Source organism: Malus sylvestris, chromosome 13 (assembly GCF_916048215.2).
Source record: "Malus sylvestris chromosome 13, drMalSylv7.2, whole genome shotgun sequence".
NCBI lineage: Eukaryota > Viridiplantae > Streptophyta > Magnoliopsida > Rosales > Rosaceae > Malus > Malus sylvestris.
The window spans coordinates 10,370,176-10,377,675 of NC_062272.1; the positions used below are offsets into that span (position 1 = coordinate 10,370,176).

Sequence of the window (7,500 nt, forward strand, 5' to 3'; positions counted from 1 at the left end):
ATACGAAAAGGTTCTCAGTTACTGCTGTTGCGACTATAGATTTAGGCGTAGGTTTGTAGCTCTATTGAGCCAATTTCAACTTTTTCTTTTTTGCTTTGCTGTCAACTTTTTCTTTTTGCTTTTCTTCTTTTTTTCTTGCACCCATAGTCCTCACTCTAATGAAAGGGTACGATAACTTAATACCTAAGTTCAGGTCTATTAAAATTGTCACGTTCCGATCTCAAGATATGACAAAAAAAAATTAAAGTAAATTGCAGTTTAGTATCTTTAAGTTTTGTGGTTTTCAATATTTAATACATTAATTTTTTTTTGTTTCAGAATCATACCTAAAGTGTTAATTTTGAGATAGTTTCATACATCCGTTAGTTTGATTTTTAAGTCTCTCGTTAACTGATGACGTGACGTCCATGTGGATAATGATTGAACGCCACGTATCATTAAGAGATCCACGTGGAAATTAAAATCATTTAATTAAATATTAAAAACTAAAAAAATAAAATCATTTAATTTTTTTTTTTGCATGGGGGACCTACCCCTTATCTCCCTCACCTTTCTTCCCCGCTCCCATCTTCCCCCAACTCCCCCGCCTCACCTACTCCCTCAGGGCAGTCCTGAGAATTTAGGGGCCCTAGGCCAGCCCTTGAAGTGGGGCCATAAAATTCTCTGATTTCCGGTTCTTTGTATATTGATTTGTATAAAAAAGAATTTGCTAAATACATAAAAAGTTCTATTTTCATATCAAATATCATTAAAAATTAATATCAAAAGAAGATAAATATACAAAGATTATTTAAACATTACACGATTCACGTTTTTAGACACAAATGTACTAAATGTTTGTAGTCAAGAGTTTAAGATTGAGAGTGAAGAATAATAAAACTTGATGATCAAGAGAGTGGATAACAATAAAACTTGATTGACGAGTATAATAAATTCAACGTCAATTGTTCTCTTGTGTTTTTTTCTTCTAAAATCAACATCACACTAATGAATTGAATATTAAAATAATCCATTAAATAAAAAGTTATTGAAAAGAAAATTATAAAATTCAAAGTTTTGATTACCTTAAAGTACAATCTTTAAGACCATATGATAGTTGATTTAAACATTCAATAAAAATAGAGAGAATTGGAAATTGGTTTAAACATTCAATAGAAATTGACAAAATGAGAAGTTAAAAGAAAAAAGATTGCAAAGAAACTTGAGTTTTATAACTTTATATGTATTTGGACAGATGAATTGAAAGTTGAATAGATGAATTAGCAGTAAATTTGAAAAATACGAAAAAATTAAGAAAAATTTAGTGACTAAAAAGCAGTTTCGTGTTTCGAACCCAACGCCCCAATAAAAAATGAAGCCAACATTTCCACTGCATTAACAAATAAATTATGATATTTTTTACTTTTTTTGTTCTTGTATTTATATGTTCGTTACAAGATATAAATTTTTTCTGAACGCTTCTGAAATGGGCCCTAGGTGGGCGCCTACTTGGCTACCCTCAGGCCCGCCCTGTGCTCCCTCGCCACTTCCGCCTCACCTTGCTGAGCCGCTGCTCGGCGTCTCTGAAATTCTCGTTGTAGAACCTCCGGGCGGCTTTCGAGTACTAGGGCTCGGCCGCGGGCACGCGCTTCTGAGGAGTATGGAGGCAAAGAAAATTCACAACAAATGATTCCGAAGAAGTATTCGTCTCAAAAGAACTAATTTTTACTGAAATTGGACAAAGTAATACTGCCAATCAAGCTTTCCTCTGTCCTTAACATTAACAATCTTAAAACTAATTTCAACTGTCAAACAAGACTATTGTCAAAAAGTCTCCAATTCCCAATTTTTTGAAACGAAATAATGTTCAAGCCACAAAAACACAACAAAAAAGGCACACCTTTACCAATTTCCACACAATAGAAAGCCCCAAATTTATTTACTTTTCACAAAAGAAGAAAAAAAAACCTCCTTTTCCATTGAATCTGCTTCTCCTGGTGATTAATTTGACACAAATCCACGACTCACACAGCACAGAGAGAGAATTACAGCAACAAAGAGTAAATTTCAAAGGTCACTGAACCGATCCCAAATCGAGTACTTGCCTTGTTTCATGTGATGTTGAACTCCTGAGAAGAGGAGGAAGTGGCGAGGGAGCAGGTGAGGCGGGGGAGTGTGCGGATGGGGATGAGAGAGAGGGAGGGTGGGATCAGCGTTGGGGGAAGATGGGAGCGGGGAAGAAAGGTGAGGGAGATAAAGTGTGGGTCCCCATGTTAAAAAAAAAATGATTTTATTTTTTTAGTTTTAAATATTTAATTAAATGATTTTAATTTTCACGTGGATTCCTTAATGACATGTAGCGCTCAATCATTGTCCACATGAGCACCACGTCATCAGTTAAAGGAAGACTTAACAGTCAGATTAACGGATGTATGAGACTATTCCAAAATTAACAATTTAGGTATGATTCTGGGATGAAAAAAATTTCATATACTAAATGTTGAAAACCACGAAACTTGAGGGTAGTAAACTGAGATTTACCAAAAAAAACTAGTAGTTCAACAATGTAAGAAATTTTCATTTTACTTTGTGGATGCACCAAACCTTAGTGTTTGAAACTGCCTACAATCGTAGTTCATCATTTTGTTAAGCTCCAAATTTTTTTTATTTGCAATGACTTCAAAAACAAATTTATTTGCAATGACTTCAAAACATTCTCATGACATTATCTAGCATGAAAACATAGAGTTCTAGACAACTCACAATTCCACAATCAACAACAATAATATTTCAATAACTCTGAATTCCGCACAGTTTTCGCCTATGCATTCGTGGTTTCGAGCTCTATTGAAAAATACTAATAGTGACCAAGGTCTATAGATTTTTAATAACTAATTACGAAAAACCCAACTTTGTAACTCTAAAATTAACAAAAATTGAATTAAATTTCTGAAAAATACAAAATACAAAATATTTTAGTAGTGAAATCTCGTCCCCAGATTTCACATCCTCCCCACCATATAGAAATTTCGTCCTCAAAATTTTTAGTACTTTTCACACTTTAAACCGTTCCCAGAATTATTTAACATCAAGTTCGACAATATTCATTATACCACATGTCATTATACACTCTGATCATGAGACATGACCAAAAACAAACCCATTGTTCAACATCGTATGAACTTTTCATGTTATTTTGTGGCCACACCTAACCTTAGGGTTAGACTGACAAGTACCTTTGAGGGGATTAAGCCAATTGTACTTTGCTTCAGTCTGAATGTGGACAGAAACGGTGAAAACCGACGTGGAAGCCAAGGATGGCCGAAATAATTGCCACTTCGCCGCAGTCGCTTCGATGACTGGTTTGATGTTTGGGTTTTGTAGCCCAAACCCAGGTGAGTGTCTTGGTGGTGGTAGTGGGTGATGCATGGGTGGTTGGGGATGGAAGACCACCGACCGAGAAACTTGAGAAAAACGGCGGCTCCAAATCGCAACGAACTGAGACCAAATGGAACAAAGGTTGGGTGGATTATGATTGTAAGAGGGAGACGAACCGAATGGTGGTGGTGGCGACGATTTTCGTAGTTGGATCTCGTTGGAAACGGTGCCTGAAAAGCTGCCCAGTAATCGAATTGAACGTGAGTCGAGGAAGCGACCTATGTATAGTATTCCCAATGAAGAATTGCCCCTGCCTTTGCTTGCTTATTTTTCCTTCATTACAACTTCGATTCACGCACAATTTTGTGTACATGTTTGTGGATCGAGCTCTATTCGAAAATACAAAAAGTGACTTCGAAAGGTCTATGAATTTTTAATGACTAATTAAAAAACCAAGATTTGTAACTCTAAAATTAATGAAAATTAAATTAAATTCCCAAAAATAGGAAATACAAAAAATTTGGATAGTGAAATCCGGGGATTGGGGACGGGATTTCACACTTATCTTTAACTATGGAAGGCAGTCAAGGAGATAAGAAAACCAAAACAATTATGCTCGAGTCTTCCAACTCAAGAGGATATTGCTGCACTTCAACAGGAAAGTAATCCTTTCATTCAACACCTTCGTAGCCTGAAAAGCATGTGGAATGAACTAGATGTATACAAACCACATACCACTAATGTTGTTGTCCTGCTTAAAAGGGATGAAGAAGATAAGATTTTGCAGTTATTGGCTAGTCTAAACTCAGATTATAAGGTCATCTTCAGCCGAGAGCTGGTCAGAGGGCTCGTTTTAACCCTCTAGCCCTCCAAGAAATTAATATTTTAATGAACAGTACATAGTCATATTTGCCTCAATCTCCAACCGAGGGCTAAATGGTCATAGGCCTCGTTTTAGCCCTGTCACAAAAAACCGTCTCCAACCGAAGGCCAAAGGGCCAAACATAATTTATTATTTAAAAACTACAACTGAAATTCAAATCCAACCGCTAAGTGAAACAAATTATGTAAAATTTTGTATAAAAAAAATGTGAAACAAATTTGGTAAAATAGATGTTATAGGAAAAAAATGGAATTTAAAAAAAATATGAAACAAATTTTGTAAAATAGAAGTTATAGGAAAAAAAAATAGAATGAAGTGAGATAGTATGGAATGGTGAAAATTATGTGAGAAATTGTATAGGAATGACTTAGGTATTTATTGGAAAAAAAGGTTTAAATTCATTATTAAAAAAAAATTTGAATACAACGGCTAACTAACTATCTATTGGATTTAAATTTTTGTTTAAGCATTAGTGTCGGTTATATCCGACAGGATTTTTTGAATTTTTGGCCAGCCTCGGGTTGGCTGGCTGGCTGCATGCGGCTAGCCCTTTGGCCCTTTCAAATTCCGTAGGGCCCACGAGCCCTTTGGCCTAGCCTTCGGTTGGAGACGATTTTTGAGCTATTTTCGGCCTTCTGACCCTTCGGTTGGAGATGGCCTAAAGATCTTCGCATTGACTTTTTAATGAATACTGAGCTTCTATCATTTGCAACTGTTTGGGCCATAATTCAAAGAGAAGAAGTACGCAGAAAGTTACGAACGTGGGAATCAAGGCGAGTGGTTTATAAGCTGGAGCATCTGCAGTCAACTACAAGTCATCTAGAGACGGTGTATAAGGGAAAAAGGCCAGACTTGGAGTGCTTTTATTGCAATGGTATTGGTCACTTAAAGATCGATGTTGGGTCTTGCATCCTAAGCTGAAATCAAAATTTGACAAAGAGCACACGGATTTTAGAGGTTACCAGAGTTCTCATTCTGGTTCTCATACATACTTGTAGGAATCCTGACTATGTAACTCTTCGTTCTTGAAAAACAGAGAGCTTGGCTTCTGTTACTTGCTCTGTGTTCGGAGGATCTTTTGACTTTTTTGCTTGCTTTTCTGTCCTTCAGCAACAGATGTGTGCTTGGATGAATTTCCTTTATCTGCAGTTTATTATAATCCGGATGTAGAAATTAGTTCAAAAAGTTCGTAGAAATTGGTTTACTTCCTGGACAATTTTAGCCAATTGTTTGTTCATTCTCACTTAAAGAGAATAACCTCTATTCCGTGTTTCCTTGTTTCTTCTAGATTCCTGGTTCTTAGAGATATGTCTGTCGGGCAGTTTATCCATATCTTAAGCAGCATGCAGCATGCTTCACTTGTCTCCCGGGAAAGCTCTTTTTGTTTTTGTGAAGAAAACTTTACCTCAGACAGGTAAAAGAGTATATTATTCATTCAGCCAGTTAAGCGTCTGCATCATTTTCAAGGCTTCTAATGCTTTCTTTTGTGTATTTCATTTACAGCTGGTCGCTTGATTCCATCTATGAAACCTACAAGGAGGATGACGGTTTCTTGTATATGTGTTACAGCAACGAGAAAATCTTTGGCTAATCTTGCCATCTCCTCCCTTAATCATCTAATCACCTCGTCCATATCAGTGACTTGTAAGTAATCATTGTTAACTTGTTCTCAATCCGAACGGGCCGTTGAGGCGTGCTTCACTCTGTATTATCTTTTTCGTTGTATATTTGATTCATTGTAAATTCTGTAAAATTTGTACTTTTAATAATGCAATATTTACCAATTCAGTATTGTCTCATTTTTCTTTCCTGTCCCAAATTATATTTCCAAACTTTTCCTCCGTACACTACCAGAGTTGTCGAATCGAGGTTGCACCAAAAAAAGGGATTTTCTGCACTGCCTCAAAGTATGGGATTTTGCTCGTGCTTTAACTGTTTTGATCTTTGTTTAAAAATAAAGAGGAGCAGTTTCACCGTTTTAGAAGGGTAAAGGCATGTAAATGCCTTTACTATTCGCTTTAAATAATACTTGTTTATGTGCAACTCCATCCATTGGGCAATGAGGATTACTTTTTATTTTTGGGTTGTTTTATTGGCTTTATCCTTCACGTGTCATGTTAGCCTTTGTAAGTGTAGACTTGAATCTACTATGCCCAGATAAGCTTTGAATCTGCTCGATAGATATAGTAAGTTGTAGTACATATAATGGGTTGTAGTGTGAGGAAGGAAAATGATGGTCGAGTATTCTTAGAATAATAAAAAGAAAAATGTGTGCTATCCAAATACTTATTTTTTACTTTCCACACATTCTTTGTTAATTTCGTTCATTAATCTACTTCAATTTATTTTATCCCACGGCTAAATTAAGAGGAGTGTGTAAGTAAAAAATGGTATGAATAGCACCACCCTAAAAGAAATTTTCTATTTTTAGTAACTTTTTTTTTTTAATTTTTAACCAATGGATCAATCCTGGTTGTTAATTTCCCTCCTCATTTGAAATCAGATGCACTAGAACGTGTCACAAGGTACATTGACAATTTTTCAATTTTTTTTACCATTGGAAATTCAAGTCCAGATCATCATGTCGTTGGAATTGAATGACTCTTATAGTGCCAATTATAGAGCTTCTACAAAAGGGAACCGGATCACCTCTGGACCCAATTAAATTGAGCCTGCTGAGCAAAAGATCCGGACCATTGAAATTTGATCCAACGGCTACAAACAGGGGGCTCTCTAAAAATTATAATAATTGTAGCCGTTGAATCAAATTTCAATGACTCGGATCCTTTTATTCTTAAGCTCAGTTTATTTGGATCCGGAAGGGATTTGGTTCCTGCAGAAGGGCCCAATGTTGCAGAAGCTGACGGCCACACTCCTCCAATCGTGTGTGTATTATATGCGCCAAACACAAAAAAAAAAAAAAAAAAAAAAACGTTGCCGATGTCATATCAACCTTACCCACTAGCCCAAGCGACATTTGGGCAGGCTTTGCATGGTCCACTAGTTGCCCTCCATCTTTCGGCCCGCTGTTGAAGGGCATTTTCCAAGCCCTTGCCCTTGACAATGAGTGAAAGTACTCTCAACCAAGATTTAGCAGTGAAAAGGTCTCATGTATTCTATGCTCCCGTGCACAATAAAATTTTTGAAAGGAAAATGAAACCGAAAATAAGAAAAGCATATGAAAAACAGAGAATGATGTATTTATTCACCATGAAGGTCAGAGGCAATACTTTCATATACACGACTAACAAGTCTATTGA

The 7,500-nt window shown here is 36.2% G+C and overlaps 1 long non-coding RNA gene across 1 annotated transcript; it reads left to right on the forward strand.

Moving 5' to 3' along the window:
• Positions 1-5,026: 5,026 nt before the first annotated feature.
• LOC126595186 (uncharacterized) lies at positions 5,027-6,028 on the forward strand. The gene is made up of 2 exons (XR_007613520.1): positions 5,027-5,654; positions 5,744-6,028. It is a non-coding gene; the product is annotated as an uncharacterized LOC126595186 (long non-coding RNA).
• Positions 6,029-7,500: the final 1,472 nt, after the last annotated feature.